This window comes from Diplotaxodon limnothrissa, linkage group LG3, assembly GCF_057381915.1.
Source record: "Diplotaxodon limnothrissa isolate DT_005_m linkage group LG3, D_limnothrissa_male_GT1.1, whole genome shotgun sequence".
In the NCBI taxonomy this organism is placed as follows: domain Eukaryota; kingdom Metazoa; phylum Chordata; class Actinopteri; order Cichliformes; family Cichlidae; genus Diplotaxodon; species Diplotaxodon limnothrissa.
Window position 1 is genome coordinate 53,489,674 of NC_140598.1, and position 20,064 is coordinate 53,509,737.

General features: G+C 43.2%; 1 protein-coding gene across 1 annotated transcript in view; it reads left to right on the top strand.

Annotated features, from left to right (window-relative positions):
• LOC146636556 (insulin receptor substrate 1-B) overlaps positions 1-20,064 on the top strand; it is a 59,435-nt gene that overhangs the window by 23,595 nt on the left and 15,776 nt on the right. The gene's annotated exons all lie outside the window — the stretch shown is intronic.

Sequence of the window (20,064 nt, forward strand, 5' to 3'; positions counted from 1 at the left end):
AACGGAAGCAACACCTGAAACAGTACTTTGTTTTATTAAGTTATTACCATAGCTTCCGTTATCAGTGGTTGTCTTCTCAGTGGAGCTAAACACAGTGTTCTCTGACTCATAACATGGCTTTGACTGCGTTTCATTCATGGGAGAAGTCATGTCAGCCAACACAGTTTGCTTAACACTTAAAGAATCAGAAATGCAGCCCGAGTTATTCGTTGCTCCTTTAGTGCGATTCATGACCATCTCTAGGTGAGCATATTTAGACGCACAAGACACCGACTTGACCATGAATTCACAGTTTACCGGATCACTAACAGATCTTAAATCCCGAGCAGGATCATTACTGGTCTTCAGAAAAACAGTTTGTAAAGATGGGTTACACTTATTAACCATGGGATCCAGAACATTGATTTCTCGCAACACAGTTACAGGAGCTAAAACAGAGTCAGTCTTTGATTTAACAGCATCATGGACAAGATCCAAGTTCTCTTTGGCTTCTCTCTCAGCTCTATTCAACCTGGTGCTTTGCACAGTACAGCACGATTCAGACAGAATCTCAGACTCTGAGTTGTTAAGCTGCTTTTCTTGAAAAATACTCACATAACTTTGATTCTTAACAGATAAATTTAAACAAGGGCTAGTCACAATGTTACAGTCTCTGGACACTGCGCCAGGGGGTTCGTGATTTGCATTGTGCACTGGTAGGGTTGCCAACTCCCTGAAAAATAAATAAGGGACACCTCGTGGCCAGGGCCGGGCGACCCAGTTGTCTTCACCCTTCCCAGTGTGGTGAATTTTCTAGCTCTTTTTTTGTGTGTGAAATTATTTTTTTAACCCTTTGACTTGAATTTGATTTAAGTAGATGTGTATTCTTTGTGATATGAACACATGTGAAACAAATGATCATTTAGCCATTTATTTTTAGCTCAAAATGACAACATTAACACAGTAAAACAGGTCTCTTTCTTAAACAGAAGCCTGTCATGCTTAACTTTTGAGAATATAAGTAAATCTTTCTTTAAAAGAACTCTGTCCTGCTTAACTTAAAATAATAGAAAACAATAGAAAGAAAAATATTCTTGTAACAGTGCACATTTAGTGCATTTAGTACAATTGGCTTCAGCTGAGGTATTATTTCAGCTTTTCTAATGCTAATCAGCTGCTCCCGTTTGAAAACCCGCTTGTTCCCATGATTACGCATCTTAACTCATCATCATTATTCATCTATGTATTACTTTTATGTATTAGTCATCTATTTGTTGTAATCATCTATCCTTGCAGTCGTTTATTACACAAAATAAATTATATTATCACACTTCTGGCCACATAGCGCTGATATTCACTGCACATGCCCATATTAACTTTTTCCAGCCAGGTGTTTTCCTTTTCCCATTCTTCCCTTTCTCTGAGGGGAACAAACATTGCTGCTCTAACGCTGGGCTTACACTGTGCGGTTTTAGGCCCATTTTGAGCCGATTTTTGAGTGATCGGACCGATTTTGGCCTTCATCGTGCGTCGTGTAGTATACGTGGGGTAACGAGAAGTGATTAACACCTCACGACCAGCTCCCGATCATCAATCGCTCGTGAGCCGCTCACACTGCTCGCGCGCAAACACGTAAACGCCATGAAAAAGACGGAGCAGCACGGCTGTGCAGCGTGTGATCTGGACACAAGCGATGGAGGCACAACTTGTAGAACTTTGAAAAGCTCATCCGAGCCTTTTCGATTATCGATTTCAATTATCACGACCACAACAACCGTGAAAATAGTTGGATCTACATCGCTGCTAAATCACAGCTGCCTGATCATGTTTTTCATTAGCAATTTAGCAAAGTTGATGGTGGTGGTGTGTCTGTGTGAGTGAGAGACAGAGAGAGCGAGCGACAGATTTTCTGTTATAACCTTAATTTTATGGACGCACAGTGTGAGCACTCAGGTCGCATCAGAGCATCGGGCGGTATAGTGTGAGACCTGCATCGTGACCTACCAACTTCTAACCCCTGCGAGTCAATCGTGCAGTTTGAGATAAGCGATAATCTGACTTGTCATACTCGAATTGTCATAAGTGTGCTGTCAGCGCATTGGTCACAAAGCAGGAGAGGGGCTGGGAATTATGTTTTCAAACAAAGCGTTAATTCCATTAACATTTATAGACTACTTTTGATTCTCACTGTATTACGGGACAAAGTGCGTCCCTTATTAGCTCAATACGGGACGTGTACTTTTGTTTCTAAATACGGGACGATTCCGTATTTTAAGGGACGGTTGGCAACCCTATGCACTGGTGAAGTTTCATTAATAAACTCTATGGAACAACAGTTCTCAATAGGGTCTATACATGGAGAAGTTAAATTAACACAGTCCGTGGAGGTCTTCCCTTGTGAGTTGACATTGGCTGTCATGCTAGTAGGGCTGCTGCTAGCAGCCTCACTTGCAGTCACATGAACCCCGAACGCTGTGGCAGAAGTAATTTCAGTCTCAGAGCTTGGCTTGGCATGGCTCATTAGTTTACAGCCGGGCCCCTCAACCGGCAACACAGTCTTAATCACAGAACCCTCCTTAGCGGAGACGTGAGGGGCAAAAACAGAGTCACTCACCTCCGTTTGTAGTGCGGCGCATCGGTGGCGCGCACGCCGCTTTCTCTTGACAGTGGGAGACGGCGGAGCGATGGGTGGAAGTCCCTGGCAGCTCCGGGGACCCCCGAGAGCCAGTCGAGTTCCCCGGAAGGAGTGCTCGTGCTCCGGAATGAGCCATGGCTTCCACCGGAGCTCCTCCTCCAATAGAGCGCTGAGTATAGTCTGACGTTCGTCGTGGTCCAAATCTATGGTGTCCAGCGCTTCCTCGCGTTGGACCGTGGCAAGAGTGTGGCAAGACTGTGACGAGGGTGTGGGAACTGATGAGCTGAGAGGTGGTACCGCTGCGGCGAGTCTCAGCGAACCGACCCGAACCGTCTCAGGCTCGCAAGGCAGCAGCAGTGATTCCTGTTCGTGGTTTTGATGCTGCTGCGGTGGCAAAACCGTGCGAACAAAATCCTGCACATCCTCCGGCAATCCCGCCGCGTAAGCAGGATATGCAGACAAAATCTGTTTTAGCTGGACTCTGGTTGACTCCTTCTCATTCTCCTGTCTGCACGCGGAGTAGCAAATCCACTGTCCGCGGAGAATGGTCACCTGAGTGCTGAACTCAAAAAAATCCTCGCAGACATCCGCTGGGTCCATACTGGTCAGGTCGTTCTGTTACGGCGGGGTGCGCCGATGTGAATGGAAACAGGACCCAAAAGCAGATGCTGAAAGGCGGAGTTGCTGGCTGAACAGAAGACGATCCTTTATTTGGATGTTGGCACACGAAAAAGCATGAAGCTATGAAAACTAAGAAAACTGTGAACACTCAGAAAACTAAAGGACTAAGAAACTCAGTGAAAATGCGATGACAAACTATGAACACTGAGTAAACTATGACGAAACACTATGGGGATGCAAACAGACGACCTGACAATGACATGCAAAAAACAGAAGGCTTAAATACACACATGAGGTGATCAGGGGAAGTGGAGACACACATGGGAACACAGCTGAACTTAACGACAGGACAGAAGGAGTGAAACTGAATACACTGACCGTGAATACAGACTTTCAAAGTAAAACAGGAAACATGGAGATTAAACAAGACACATGAACCGGGGAGACGTAGTACAGGGGAGATGACATAACTGACAGCATGGACTTGACAATATAAGACACGCAGACATAAACACACGAAGGGCAAGGGAGACTTAATACACGGGTAATATGTACAAATGGCTGGACTGCCTTAGTGACCCTAAACAAAGAATAAACATCAAAATAGGCTAAAACACAAAACACTGGGTCGCACGACCCAGGACCATGACAGGTTTGGCTAAAGGATTTACAGATGTTTCCTTAATGCTTCACTAGCAGGCTTTGTGTAGCAGAAAGCATCTTGAATATTAGAACTACTCATCCAAACCACATCGTGCACACATACAGAGATTCCTTGATTTAGAGACATCGCAGAGATGAACTTCTCACCTTTAACCTGTGATTACATACTACATAATTTTGTAATGTCAGGACTTGTTTGGAAACAGCTATGTTGCAATATGCAACTTGTGATTGGGCTGATTACATTATAAATATATGCACTGAATATCTTAAAATATATCTAAAAGTGGTTTGTCTTGTGTTCTAGTTGCTGTTTTACTTTTTACCACGTTGCTGAATTTTTGTAGATCCCAGCGAATTCAATTTATGACTATTGCGCCATTATTACCAATGAATGATGGAGGAAACGAATTATCCTAAGGTGTTATCGAATTATACAAGTGTTTATTTAGCACTGCTCTTTAAGCAGCCGAATGATGCTCCGATCTACAGCAAACCTCACGTTTGTAAATTCCTCACAGTTTTCCAGAGTGCGACAGGCTCGTCTCGCTGTGCATGTAATCCAAACCAGCGCCAGGTTAGACTGACAGCACTAGTGGTGTTATGTAAAACAGACCCACGTGGCTGGGACACGACCCCCGGAGAGGGTGAAGCTCAGGGCACGGAGTGTACGTATGCATTTGTGCTCCAAGTTGTTTATCAGTTGTGATTTCTGTTTGTGCTGGAGGCAGACCGAGCTCCAGCCTGCTCCGAAGAGTTAGTCTCGGAGCGCAGTGACACACAACTCGGCTCATATTTATGCAGAGCGTAACTGCACACAGATGTGCAGCAGGACAAAACATGTGGTGGCTGAATCCAAGCATGATATGTGACTGCAATTCTTAGCAGTTCATCAGGATGGTGTTAAGAATTTGAGCGCTACCGGTGTTATTTGCTGTTAAAATGTACTGTATCTATTTAGTGTTAGAGCCTTCTGGTTCGAGGGAGACCAGCAGCAATACCATTACTTACAGCAATTTCATAATCCCAGATTTATGTACCCCTTAGCCTCCCAGATTCTCCTCTCTGGTATTCATCTGTTGTACAGTTGGCTGTACGGATGACAAACACGACTAGGTGGGAGGTGCACCCCTGCATCTTGTGATTACATAATGCATAATATGCTGGAAATTAGCTTGAATTTTGCACACTGCAAATTAAATGTTCCTTCATTAGGCTAATTCCAGAATAATGCAACTGATTTGCCCCCCGGGAGGAGATCTAGAAAAAAAAAGCATTGTAGTTGCACAAGAACATCTGAGAGGTTTAGTTCTGTGGGGTTTTGTGAAATATATTATTCCTCCCACGGTTATTTAGATTTTTTCGATAACTTCTGGATTTGAGAGGTTTGTTTTGTTTTTGTTTAAGTCAAGGTTGTGTCCTCTGAAGTCCAGTGTGCATTGGTTGGGTGGTCCGTTCAGGGAGTTACTAAACTCACACCGCACATAGCAACAAGCCTCCTCTGTTTGGGTTTTGGGGGAGGGTTGAAGGTTGTGCATGCGTGTGTGTGCGTCCCGCTGCACGCGTGTTTGTCGGAGAACTCCCTCCACCTCCCCCACTGACTTCAGTCATATTATGATGTCATCTGTGTGCATCGCCATGGTCCAGTCGGGTGAATCCAAAAGCTTGAGGGGTAATTTAGGTTGATTACTAACACATATACTCCCACATAGCTTTGTGAGCACACCTACTTATTATGCAGAAATGCAGAATTCACTACACTGCGGTAATGGTTAGCGACAGTCAGCCGTGTGAGCCTGAAAGTATAAAATCTCCAGACTAGCAACAGTACCCCTTATTTCTCTTAAAAATCTGCCCCTAGGCCTTTGGTATTATTCATACATTGTTAAAAACACTGCTTACAGTACGTAACTTAAGCTGAGAGAAGACTGCAGACAAACTGGGATCAGGTTACGGAAAGCCACGCTGCGACAAATTACTGCACATGCAGTGCTGTGCATGCATAGGTGTATTCTCACCTTGGGTCATGTAGTAGTCAGTAGGTTCAACATAAGAACGAAGAATAAGAGAATCTTAAGTGAAATTAAGATGATGTTACTGATTGGGCGGGGCAGCAAATCCAGACATTTGATTCTGAATGCGTGTGGATCATGTATCCAGATGTTTGCTCCACAGTGAACACAAAGCTTACAGTTTGTATGTTGCCAGAGGCACACACACAGACCAATTTTATTAAAGGTTATTAAAGAGACTCGTTAAAAATCACGGTCTGATGAAGGATCTGAAGTTGTGTTTCTTGCTTCCAGCTGTTTGTAGAAGTCTTTCTGGTTAGTTCATTAAATATATACAACTTTATAGAGATCCCTAGAGAAGCAGGAAGCACCGATTTGATATTTAGATGGGATATCGGTGGGATCTTTTTGCATTTGTATGTTTTTTTTGTTTTGTTTTGTTTTGTCATTAAACTGATCAAATTAGTTTTCATGGCTCTTGGCTTTTGTCTCTCTCTTTAAACCAAGACTGATGTTGCCTTACACATGAAAGAGTCATTAGAGTTAATAATTCAACCTTGGTGTTGGACTGGTGTTCAGTATTGACAGATACCCCTAATTCAAGCCAGGTCAAGTCAGTGTTATTTATATAGCACTAAAGCAAAACAACAGTTACCTCAATGCGTTTAATATTATAAGTTGAAGACAGAGAAAACCCCAACAATCAGACGACCCCCTATGAGCAAGCATTTGGCAATAGTGGGAAGGAAAAACTCCCTTTTAACAAGGGGAACTAGGCTTACGGAGAGACAGCCATCTGCCATCACCAGCTGGGGTTTAAGCCAAGGTATCTGTTTCATATTGGAACCAGTAAAAGCTGGATCAGTGCATCCCGACTCAAAAAGAGCATTAACTCAACACCTACTAGGTTTAAATCCTAATCTTGTGTAAGGGGTCAGAAGCCCCAATATTGGAGTACGTTCAGTGATCAATTACGCTATCTCATCAGATTAAATCAGTATTTTACCTGATATAAAGTAGTATAAATTAAGCGGTGTTACGTAAGTAAAAAAAAAAAATAGCTGCTGACTTTTGCCTTCATGGGGAGTGGTGGTTGGACTTTCCATTTTCGGTGTGTGTGTGTGTGCGTTGTTTCAGATGTTGCCCGCTGTCCTCCCCGTCACAAACTAATCTTCCACTGAGTGTGGTGTGAGGGAGAAGAGGAAATGGGAGGATTTGGTTCTGCAGAATGAATACAGACTAAATCTCTGGTGTATGTGTTGGACATTGTGCATGTGTGTGTCACCGTGCAGCCTCTCCGCACACATGTTGAACCTTCAGAAACCCTAAACTGAATCAGCGAGCGCAGTATTTGCAGCACAGTTCAATCACGAGGTGACTTGGACTGTAAATTCTGCTTTTGAGCAGATTGTTTTCTTATTTGTGGATTGCATACATCTCTCCTACATATCTGCTTTCATACTATTTCTGTTTGCTAAGTTTTGACAGACATCAAAAAGCCCTTTCATAAAGTGCTGTTGACTCTCAAATGCGAAAGCCTGGAACGCCGGCAAGCGTGGAGAATCAATGAGGACGGTTTTCAGGGTGTTTTTAGAGCAATGGTGATTAATCTGGGAGACTCATGAGCGATAATAAGTTAATTTACTTGGATCAAGATAAGAAAAATGGACTTTACACACTGAATACTGCCTGAATAGAGAGCAGGTGTTTGTTGCTATGGTGCTCAAGTGTAAAGAAAATTAATTAATTAATTGCTCGACTCTTTTTCACTCCCTCGTTGCCAACATATTATCACACAGCTGGTTTTGTTTTCAGTAACTCCTCTTCCCGAGGCCTTAACCAGGCTGTGGTGCACACATTCATGCCTGGATCCTGCTTGGTGCGATCTTGCTGATGGAGGTGAAAAAATGACGCGTGGGTTATAAATGAGTGTGACTTTGACAGTATAGTATCACGAGGTCAGAGCGAGAGCTGCAGACCTGAGTGGCTTCATTCTTGAGCTCATCACATGAAGCTGAAGTGGGACAGATCACCTGATGGGACACAATGTGTGTTTCCGTGTGTGTGTGTGGGACTAATTCCAGTAATTCCACACGTCCTGCCGGGCTCGTATCTCATTTCCGGCCCTTAATGTAATGGACACATCCTTCACTACGCTTCATGTATCGCTTACGTTCTCTAGTACACACACTGGCGAGTACTTTGTCAACTGATCCAACTGCAACACGACAGTAAAAGTTAAACACACTTTGATGTGAATCACGCAGTAGTAAGTAAGGTTAGCAAAGGTCGACGAGGTACTCAGAAAGTCATCTGACTGCTAAGGGCAGTATTTTGAAAACATGTCTGTCATGCGTGACCTGCAGTTTGGAGATTATCAGCCAATGCAATCGGTAGCCAGTCAGGTTGGTTATCAAGGTGCATCTGTTTTTTGTTTTTGTACAGTTTTGAATCTTAAAGGAAAGCTTTAAAGAAGTTTCCTTACTGGAAATACTGGGCAGCAAATTCACAGAGTGTTTAATAATAAACAGGTGAGGGTTAAATTTGACTTTGATCGGGGGATATTTCGCAAAATTTCAGCAGGATGGTAGCCACACCCTGAAGCATTTTTCTCTTATTTGTTTAATGTGTTAGTGCAGGATAAGCATTAGGTCTCATTGGGGCCTAAAGACTGATCGCCGAGCCCCTGGCAACCTCTGTTTTCTAGGGAAAATGTGTATTTCTCAGCGGTTTGGCTATCGCTCAGCGAATAGTAGATGAGTGTTTGGCTTCTTCCATGCAAGTTGTGCATGCGGCAACCACTGTGTGACCAATTTTACCAATCTTTTAGCAGCCACTCGCCAATCAATTCTAGGCGTACACATTTTTCTCCGATGACCAGCGGCTGCCAGGGTTTTTCAAACTTCTTTGTGTTATTGAGACCAAAGGAGTCTGTTTTTCAGGTCATGGGTTAAGGAATGGTCTCAAAAGCCCAGTCTTAGTCCAGCCCTTACACCCTCTCCCCACACACCTTCAGTCTGTTTCAGCGAGATGAGATGATGTGCGCTAAAAGGATGTGAGAAGAGCATCGTGGCAATAAAGATGCACAAAGGAGCAGCAAGCGAACTGTTGTTCAGCAACACTTTGAATAATGAAGTGTTGGCACTAGAAGTAACTTAATGAGACCTGCAGAGGTTTGAAGTGCGTGAGCATTTTCTATTCGGTTCCATTCATTATTTGTATATAGCGCCATATCACAACAGCAGTCATGTCAGGCTTAAAGAGACTCTGAATAATATGACAAAATATAAAGGTCTGCAATCCTGCGTCCTTTGGCTATATGAAATGCTAAAAATTCTAAATAAATGAATTTTAGTTCTCACAGGAGTGGCTTTTTTCATTTTCTTCACTAATGAATCTCTTTATTTCTCTCATCCACAAAATGACTCAGCTTGGGCTTAAATCATTTACTCTAGAGCCCCTTGACAGGACCTTAATTGTGCTGCTTTTTGTTCTGCGTGTGTGTTACTGGTGAGCTGCCCAGCCTTCGAATGATAATTAGGTAGTAAAACGTTGGCTAATGGCTCCGCACTCTGGTCATGTTTTGACTAACTAGTACCTTATTCACATGGATTCGGCACACAAGAACACAGAGGCAGCAGAGTGAATTGTATTGGCAGCCTGGTCAGTCAAAGAGGCGCCGCTGGACAGAGTAAGTGTGTGTGTGTGTGCGCGATTTGAGGCTTTCCACTGTTGAAGCTGTCACAGGATTTGATAGAGGAGCATATGATTGCTACACCTGCACTTGCTTGCTTTTCACTTTTCACCACTTTAGTTACATTAAAAAGTCTCAGTTTGTTTGGTTTACACACACATGCTTGAAACGACACACTTATCTCACTCAGACACACACACAGACACACACACAGACAGACGTCTCACCTCCTTATAGGAAAGGCTCAAAGCAGATCATCCAAGCCAATCACCTTTCAGGAAGCAGGGATCAGCCAAAATCTCCTCAATTAATAACCTTCAGTGACCTGACTGTGATCTACCACAAACACACGCACACGTACGCACAGACATGCGCGCACTTACACGCACACACTCTCTCTTTTGTCGGTACTGTTTTTGCTCATTCTCTTCTCGAACAAAGCCCCTCGGCCCACCATTCCTACCTCCTCCGCGCTCCAGACTTCTTTCTTCTTCTGCTCTTCCTGTCTTTTCTCTTTCTTGCAGAGCGGGCTCTTTGTTTTGCGCTCTCCTTTTATTTTCACACCAGACTTTTATTTTTCTTTCTCACAGTCGTGTTCCTCTGGGGCGTACGAGCCGTGTTTGCGTACAAGGTGCTTGAACAAATGAAATAAATCACCTATGACTGTGACCCGAGCCATCCGTCAGATATAAAACAAAGTGCGTGATTAAATTTATTTAGATCAGAGCGATGGACTCAGTTAACTTGCAGAGCATAAATCTTGTCCAACTCCGACTCTTTTTTTTCTTTTTCTTTTTTTTCTTGAAGTTGCCTTCAACTTAATGTGAGGACTGTGTTTGAATGTTGCATATTATGTGTGTGCATCATCAGAAACCTCCCTGGCTGATAAATGAAGCAAGCAGAGAAGTTCCCCAACCTATAAAGTGGCCACTTGAGGCTGGCGCCAAAAGTGCATCAATCCCCCCTCAGACGCGTCTGTTTAAAGTCTTTCACTTCGGTGGAAATCACCATGTTTATAGCCAGCTACAAAAATTAGGTCTCCCTATATTACAGTGATGGCGATTTTTGCACTATCAATTACTACTAATGCTCTGCTGGGTTCAGGAATCCTTTTAACCTTTTTTTTAATATTTATTTTTAAATGTATGTGTATATATATGTAAGTTTTATGTCCTGGTAATCACTAAAATTTGAATTTATTATTAAACTACAATATCCACTGTTGCATTGAGATATTTTAAGATGCCATTTATCCCAGATTTGGCAATTTCTTTTTTTTTTTTCTTTAAAAAGAAATGTTTCAAATCCCATTTGTTTTTGTTCAATTGGAGATATTTTACGCTATCAGACATTCTGGCTAATTGCTTTTATTTTACTTTATTGCATTTAGGTAGAAACAAATCAAAATAAAGTATATCTTATCTTAACCTAGATGATGCTTCGAGATAACTACCCCCTAAAGTACTATGATGGATAGCTGCGTACATAAATTGACAAAAATGATTTACTGCTTTGTAAACTGTGTGGTTCAAGTAGTATCCTAGTACTGCGGGGCGATTAAAGGTTTAGTTTGTTTATTAAGATTTGAACTGGTTCATGACTGAAGTTGTAAGAAGATGCTATGTTATGGGGATTTACTCCTATCCCTCGTATCTGTCTGGTTGTTATTTCAGGCAAAATGGCACAACACCAAGCGTAGTTATCTGACCAAATAAAGCACTCCTTGTGTCTCTTCCAAGTGACTCCTTGGTTTGTTTTACGGCTTTTTGCTGCACTTTGTGCGTCCTGCACGTCTGTTGTGCTCTGCCGCATCCCAGAATGCAAAGCATGCCTGGCCCAAACTTGCAGGGCACACCTGGTAATTCGGGTTGGATCACATTTAATGGTGAACAAACCGCTCTGCAGGTGGAATCGCCAGATGTGAACGCAGTAATCGCATCTGCACCTCTGGAAGGAGGTAGAGCTATGATTACCACACCAATGGGGGGAATTGAGACAATTTAATCGATATAAAAGCTAACGTGTGAAAACACTCAAGCGCCTCGTTCCGTCTTAATGCAGTCTAACCTTCGGTAACACGTGTGCAGTAGCTTGGCGGTTGTTCTAAGAAATCCAGAGGAGGACAAAATGTCAAATTTCTACCCAGCAGTTGTTGAGATGCATCACTCTGAAGACAGCTCTCCTTTATTGGAAAACATGTGGTTTTAAGTTACAATTTAAAAAGTGACAGGACATAAAGCTCTGGAAATTTGCCTGAAGCGGGTTTTGCTGTTTTTGATCTTATAGCGACAAATTATACATTAGTCCTGTGATGATCTGTATGTGTCTGGCTGTGTGTGTGTGTGTGTGTGTGTGCGTGTGCGTGTGCATGTGTGTGTGTTTGCGTGTTTTCTGGGCAGTGTGCCAGTTCCGTGTATGAGCATGATCCCGGCTACAGAGCGCCAATTGTGCGCTGTGGTATGGGATGTATGCTGGGCTCGGAGCGCGTCGGGCGCTGCCTAAAAGAACGGAGCTGCCACCCACCAACCCACTGGGGTTACTGAGTGCAGAAGAGGAGGAGGAGGAGAAGGAGGGAGTGTTTCCCTCCGTTCACACACACTCATTCTTGTTTGCCCCCCTCCCTCCTAATACACTCTCCCAGGAAAGCTTCCCCTGGTGCTCTATTTGAGTTTTTGTGTGGCGTTTCGGCATTCTTCTCACTCTCTGTGTGTTTCCCTGTCTCTCTTATTTTCTCCGTCTGTCTGCTCTGCCATATAAATGTCTTTTCTCCCCTGCGCGTACACATCTCTCTTCTAGCACAGGGAATTGTGTTGATGTCAACACCTCCACAATGTATCTCCCCATGTCGCCTCTATGATCTGTATGTGTCTGACTGTGTGTGTGTGTTTGTGTGTGTGTGTGTGTGTGTGTGTGTGTGTTTTGTTGGACTTGGGGCCGCGGCGTTGCTCAGCTGCTACTTCTCTAACTGGGTTTGTCTGTAAAGAGCTTAGTGCCGGTGGGCGCTGGAGAGCACTAAGCTGATTACCCTCTACTAACGAGCCACTTCTCACATGGAGACCATGATTGTGCTCCTGTCTGGTTGTATTACTGTTTATTTACGTCGCCGTGTGCGATTTCAGTGCATGTTTGTGTGTTTGTTGTGGGTCGAGCTGTACTGAGGCCCGGACGGATTAGGGGATGAAGGTTCAGAGGGATGAGAGGAGGTTAAAGTGCATGGCAGGTCAGCTGAAGTGCTCACGGTGAAAACGGAGAGAGTTTAGTCTCATGCAGAGAAGGTCAAGTTATTCTCAGAGGAGACCGATTTACAGTCTTTTTTTACTCCCTCACTTGCTTGGGCTTTGACTGGGATGTTTGAATTGGACCCAACTGAGCCGTTTTCCACTAAGTGACTGTTAATCTGTCTGGACAGTGCAGTTAATACAATCTCAGAGTGCCAGGCCTCTACCTTCAAATGGCACTTCGCACTACCACTTGAATTTGCTATGCGCTTGTATTGTTTGTGGTATTGTTGTGGTATTAATGGTATATTGTTCACGGTCTCTGCACAGTTGCACGATGGCTGAGTGCCACCTGCCCACGCCACATGTAAAGTTTCATTGGTCAGCAAGTCAAATGTGAACATTTGAGAACTAACCCTGAAAAATACTTGCAGTGAAGTTCTTCTGGAGTCTATAAAAGAGAGGGGAAATTTGCAGGTGTACATTAACCATGCAGTTTAAGCAGCTTTTATAGAGTTTGCTGATTCTGCAGTGATTGTGCCCGAGTGACCACTGCAGATAAAGATAATCTAAGTAGTGCCTTAAAATAAAGCAAGTTAAAAAAAACAACAACAAAAAAATCACTGTGGTTTTTCGAAATATTTTAATATTCTTTAAATTAATTTAGTTTTTACAGTTTTGCCAGGAGTGAAAAGTTTTGAAAAGTGAAACATGCCTCTAATGGCCAGTAGGGGGCAACAGCTCTGGTTGTTAATAAGGGAATCAGATTGTATAGAAATCTCTAGGAAAACATTTCTATTACGACCTCAGTAAACACCTTCCTGATTAATTTATAGTCTCAACAACTAGTTTCAAGTATTATTAAATAGAAAATTCATTGTGTAACTCATGATCCTGAGTCAAAAGAAGGGAAAGCAGGCTATGCTTTAAGGGTCGCCCGTTCTCATTGACAACTTGCTATCAGAAAGCCTCAGTCACACTTGCGTACAGACTGGTTGGCAACTGTTTGTCAACCACTGGTCACTAGGGAAATATGTCATTGTGTCCTAAAAATGTGTTGGCAAGTGGTTTCTTGAGTTTGCTGGCTCCTTTCAGGTGAAGTTGGTTGCAAAGAAGGTGCTGCACCGACTACCTCCTTGGGATTGCTTTGATGGCAAAGAAGTTGCCACGGTTACCTGTACTTCGCATTGAAGATGCCAATTTGTCTGCAACTACTTGCTAACCAACCACAGAGTGCTAATGAAAGGAAATGAAAAAATCAGAAATGGTGAACCGTCACCTTCAGAGTAAAACCTGTGGCTCGCCACTGCAGCCAACACATTTCAAAAGATAACCAGTCTCAATTTCCACTTTGTGCTGGACTTTTCACGGTTCCGAAACTACTTCTATCCAAACTACCCGTGACCGTGGCGATCTGCTAACGACCAACAACAGCAGTCCTGAACAACTGGAAGGAGGTTTTCAGTGCAGCACCGTATACCTCTTTGCAATCAATTTCAGCTAGTAACAGTGATCCAATTTCAGCAGCTACTTGCAACTGATCAGGGAATATCATCATGTCATGTCTAGTTTCAATAAACCACAATCAAAGAGCTCAAATCCTACACTGAAATTCTTTGAATCAGTTTGCGTTGTCTTGGTTGCTGCTTGAGTAGATCTTGCAAACAAAATCCAAATCCTCACTTCAAAGTCATCTTGGACACAGCATATGACCTTCGTAAAATCAGCCCATAAAATCATCTGTCACAAGGTAAATTTAGATGTCTCAGAGGGAGTAAAGTTGACAGGAGAAATATGTTTCAACTACTAATAAGGGTGAGCAAAACAATAAGAGAGCACGAGGTCTTGAAACAGCTGACTTTTGCATCAAGTAAAAAGCAGAAATTTGCATGCAGCTGGTCACAGTTCAGCGTTCGAATGCGAGATGTTTCTAGTTTATGACGCCAAACACCGGAAACCCAGATGCAGTTGCTTCCTTTTTCCCTAAAGTTAGCAAACTGTGTTTTCTTTGAGAGGAAACTGGTATTATGCGTAATGCTGCAGTTTGTTGCATTACACAAAGAAGAGTGGGGTGGGGGGGGGGGACTCATGGGTACACTACTGAGCAATGCTTGAGCACCATAAAAACAGTAGGAGGCATCTAATTATTCATAAAACCATATAAAAAGGGAAGGAAAATATGAGTTAAAAAAGTGAAAATGTAGTTTATTGTTGATAGCTGAAGCTTCTTATACTTGCCACACAAAACCGTGAAGTGCAAACAATGAATTGAGGATCTTGGTATGAGTTAAGCCAGCCTTTCAACATCATATAGGTTGCTCAACCCTGACTGCCTATAGGGGAGCCTATAGCCTTGAATTGCGTAATCGAGTTCAACGAACTCTGTTCAGGAAACCAAGCCGCCAAAGGGCTCGGTCTCTGATGTCACCTCAGAGAAACGATATTTCCCAGTGTTAACATATGGCTGTACCCCCCAGCTGTTCCCCGTACACACACAAATGTACACTTCCTCTAACTGCGACTGTGCAGGAAGATGAAGTAAACTCCACACGCAGGCCCCCGAGCTGATCGCTTTCCCGAGATCTTTAAAGTTTTCTTTATGGTAACAGCAAGGAGGAACAAACAGTACTTCGACCTGCCTTATGTAACTCCTCGGTGCAGACCGAGCGAAGGAGCAGATTTGTTTGCTTATCGCTGCCATTATTGGCTTGAGAGCGGTCGTTAACCTTTAGAGAGCAGCCTCACCTCGACGTCACCTCGTCGTCAGCACCATAACTGGGCCTTGGTGGTAGAACTAACAGCTTCCTGTGCTTTGCAGGGTTTTTTTTCCCATTAAATTGCCCAAATTACTGCTGGGAACAGAACGTGTGTGTGTGTGTTTATAGAGGCAGTTAAGCATATGGGTTCTCTGACTGTAGTTAAGTTTATTCTTTTCATTTGAAGTCAAGTTTTGCCTTGTTGTGAACCTGAACCCTCAATTCACTCAATCAAAAGCTGATTAATTAACATATGTTCAGGATGTATTAGAGGTTCTGGTTCTTTTGTCTTGTAACTTTGAAAATGTGCTTTTTTAGCATGTGGTTAAACACATCACATACTATATCTTACTGCCAGCAACCCGTTAAAAAGGAAGCTGAAGCATTGATAAACGCGTGTGCATTCCAATCATTGCATGTTGGATCATGAAAACAAAAGTTCCTCTGAGGCCAAGGGGTACTATTACTAGAGAGTCATACATGCTTTAGTGGTATGCAGCTAAATCTAAAGCTTGAGAAGTCGACTGTGACTTGTCACAGTGGTAACTAGGCAGGTTTAGTGAACTGTCAGTTGTCAACTTAAGTAAAATAGTATTTATTTGCTTTTTATCTTAAATAATTGGTGTTAAAATATTAGTATTTTTTTTATTTTTAGAAAACGTCTCAACACCAATATAAAGCATTAAAACCATATACATTGTACAATGTAGATCCTTCTTGCCAGAGTAGCTCTGACCTTTTGGGACATTTTAAATTGGGAGTGGGAGTGGATCGTTTGGATCCCATGATTTGCAGGGTGAGGCCTCCGAGGATTCTTTCTGTCGTCACCCTGTGAGGTCAGCAGTCACTGATACCATCATCACAGCAGCTACATGGTTACGCTGAGCTCTAATTTACCCACGCACCCAGACGCTTCCTTGTTGAAGGTGTTGGTTATATGTGGAGATGATGATGTTGTACTATAGTAAGGCAGATTATATTTAGCATGAATCTAATATTAATAATATGAATTTGTATTAGTAATAATACAAATTTATTGCATTAATGGTCTTGCTTAGCAGGCTTATCTGACCATAATCAGTCCCTGAGGTCATCATCCACCAGCTGGGCAATCTGTGCTTGTTTAGGCACATCTCACTGCTGCTCAATCAGATTGTGAACTGGGAGGTTTGGTTCTGAGTCGACCCCCTGACCTCTTTCTTGTGTTCCTCAGACCATGCTTGAGTGATCGTTGCAATGTGACAGGACATGCAATGAGTTATGTGCATGCAGCAACCTGTAAGTGGGTGATGCGTGTCAAAGTGACGGTCAGTATTTGGTTCATTGGTGTATCTCTGGAGACAGTCTTGGATAGTTAAAAAGAAGGAAACTGCACGGGGATTAAAGGCCGGTATAGCCGGTATGTTGGCTGCTTTGCATGGCTTTAAGGCAGCACGCTCGTGTCTCGAGACGTGCACGATGCTCAGAAATGACACCGAAAACTGCAGCTTGCACTGTCGGATGCGACATTGGTTTCACTGCTTGGCGCCGTCCCAACAGTGGGTGAACGGCGAGCATTACAGCACCATAACACTGAATCGGCGACGGATGATGCAAATGGTGAGCTCTAGAGCTTCCATCAAAACCCAAATTATTAGTGTTGTTGGGATGAAAATGCCACGTTCGTTTGAGTTTAGCCAGCCTGAAGTCATGATGTTTACCTGGATTTGTTTTCTTGCCACTCAAGCGGCATGTGCTGTGTGCCCTTTGGTGTGCCAGATTTAAATGATGTGGAAACCGCACCCATCCGGCACAAGCTGGCACTGCATCAGTTGGTATTTGGCATTTGAGATTTCAGATCGTCTCCACACATGCTGATACCTCTCCACCGTGTTTGGATTCAAGCCTTGTAAGTGCTCCTGCCTGTGTGTGTATGTGGGTTTGAGTGGTTTGTGAAACTTGAGTGCTTTTGTCTTGAAGACTGCTTCTGTCAGTCTGATAAAGACCATCTATGGAATCTACAATTAAACTGCGCACAGACGCACACTCACACAGAGCTGTTAACACAATGTTCTTCCCCACCGCGGGCGTCACAGCACCCAACCGGAGCAGTTAAAGCCTCGATTTGGCAGCGGAGAGGAAATGAAAGGCGCTTAACTCTCCTGTTTACTCATTAGTCATACCTGGCCGAGAACAAACAAGTGCATGTGGAAAGTGATGGATGTTGAGGAGAGAGGAGCGGATGGGGGTGGGAAGGAAGGGATGTGCGCAGTGTTTACTGTTGATGTTCTTGTTGAATTTCATTTGCCATTAATGAAACTGTTTGTATTCATTACCAGTTGTCAGCCAGGAGAGCCGAAAGAAACATGACGCAAGCTTTTTCGCCCCCTTTACACGTGTGCGTCGTACATGGCTGGTCGACGATGTCTACTGATGTGTAAAGCACGCTCGTCATCAGCGATTGTGTATGCTCGTTGCGAGGCAGTTCGCTGTGAGCTGATGACGCTGATGGCTTTTCTTTTTTTCCTTTTTTGGGGCGGGGGGAGTTAGGCAGAATATGAATGTGAATCACCACCAACTGTTCAAAACAAGACAGGGACACACACACAGAGGTGGTGGTCGGCCATGCGTCATGACGCAGCTCATTCACATAACATGAGGGCTGAATATCCACGACAATCTTACTTTGTACAGGTGTGAGGGAGTGTAGCTCTAAGTCAGAGGAATGCAAACATACCTTCCATTGATTGAAAAACCTGCTTCATTGTGGCAAAAACGAGGCGTGTACTGAGGTTAGATTGTTTAACATGATCACTCGTCTTCTATTTATTCATCAAATAAGGAACTTTAAATAGAAACCACAGACACGAGCGTTACCAACACCTCAAAGTAGCCAGTCCCCTCTGACAGCATCATTAAAATGTCAGTTATCTCGAAGTCGACATTCATATCAACCGTAGATCCTTCAGCACAGCGTCGATCCCAGAAACCCAAAGTCTGTCAGCCCAGCGGCTCGTGGTAGGGACAATTGGAAGGGAAGCGTAAATCCACTTTGGACATGGGAATTTGGGAATTGGAGAGCAGGTAATAAGAAGCTACTCCCTGCATCAGCTAGGATTAAACAATCACCGTATCCCAAAAGGTTGATTCTGTTCATCTGGATGTAGCATTTTCAGAGGGAGGATCGTTTCATCACTTATCCAAGTGACTTCTAAGTGCACAATAACTAAAACCAGCCCACTGAATGGTAGGGTGGGCTGGTTTCAGTCATTGTGCAAATGTACTGTTTATAAGATTGGGGAAACGGGCAGTCAGCTGACACTGAAGAAATCACTTGGATGAGTGACGAAACATTTCTCTCACTGAAAACGCTACGTCCAGATGAACAGAATCAACCTTTTCGGATCTACTTACCTGGATGATTGAGCATCACCGTGTCCGTTGTATGGCTGACTGGTAAGAACAGTATATTTGTTGGACTATGACTCCCAGAGTGCATCTGCCAGTGACCACTGCAAACTTTAAAAGGACTTTTCTTTTTAAGTGTTGATTTCAGTGCATGGTAAACAATGAGGAGGTGGAAGGCAGCTGGAGGTCGAGCGGGTGTTTTTTCTTGCACGTGTCTGTAATGTTGTTGTTTTTTTTTATACTTGTCTGAAGTCAAACAAAATCCCATCAATCCCCGAGGCAGTGCTCCATGTTGGTTGAATTTACATACTCAGAACAGGACATTCAAACAAGCTCTGTGAATGCAGTGCACTGTGTGGTACATTGTACAGGGAGTGCAGAATCATTAGGCAAGTTGTATTTTTGAGGAATAATTTTATTATTGACCAACAACCATGTTCTCAATGAACCCAAAAAACTCATTAATATCAAAGCTGAATGTTTTTGGAAGTCGTTTTTAGTTTGTTTTTAGTTTTAGCTATTTTAGGGGGATATCGGTGTGTGCAGGTGACTATTACTGTGCATAATTATTAGGCAACTTAACAAAAAACAAATATATACCCATTTCAATTTTTTTTTTTTACCAGTGAAACCAATATAACATCTCCACATTCACAAATATACATTTCTGACATTCAAAAACAAAACAAAAACAAATCAGCGACCAATATAGCCACCTTTCTTTGCAAGGACACTCAAAAGCCTGCCATCCATGGATTCTGTCAGTGTTTTGATCTGTTCACCATCAACATTGCGTGCAGCAGCCACCACAGCCTCCCAGACACTGTTCAGAGAGGTGTACTGTTTTCCCTCCTTGTAAATCTCACATTTGATGATGGACCACAGGTTCTCAATGGGGTTCAGATCAGGTGAACAAGGAGGCCATGTCATTAGTTTTTCTTCTTTTATACCCTTTCTTGCCAGCCAGGCTGTGGAGTACTTGGACGCGTGTGATGGAGCATTGTCCTGCATGAAAATCATGTTTTTCTTGAAGAATGCAGACTTCTTCCTGTACCACTGCTTGAAGAAGGTGTCTTCCAGAAACTGGCAGTAGGACTGG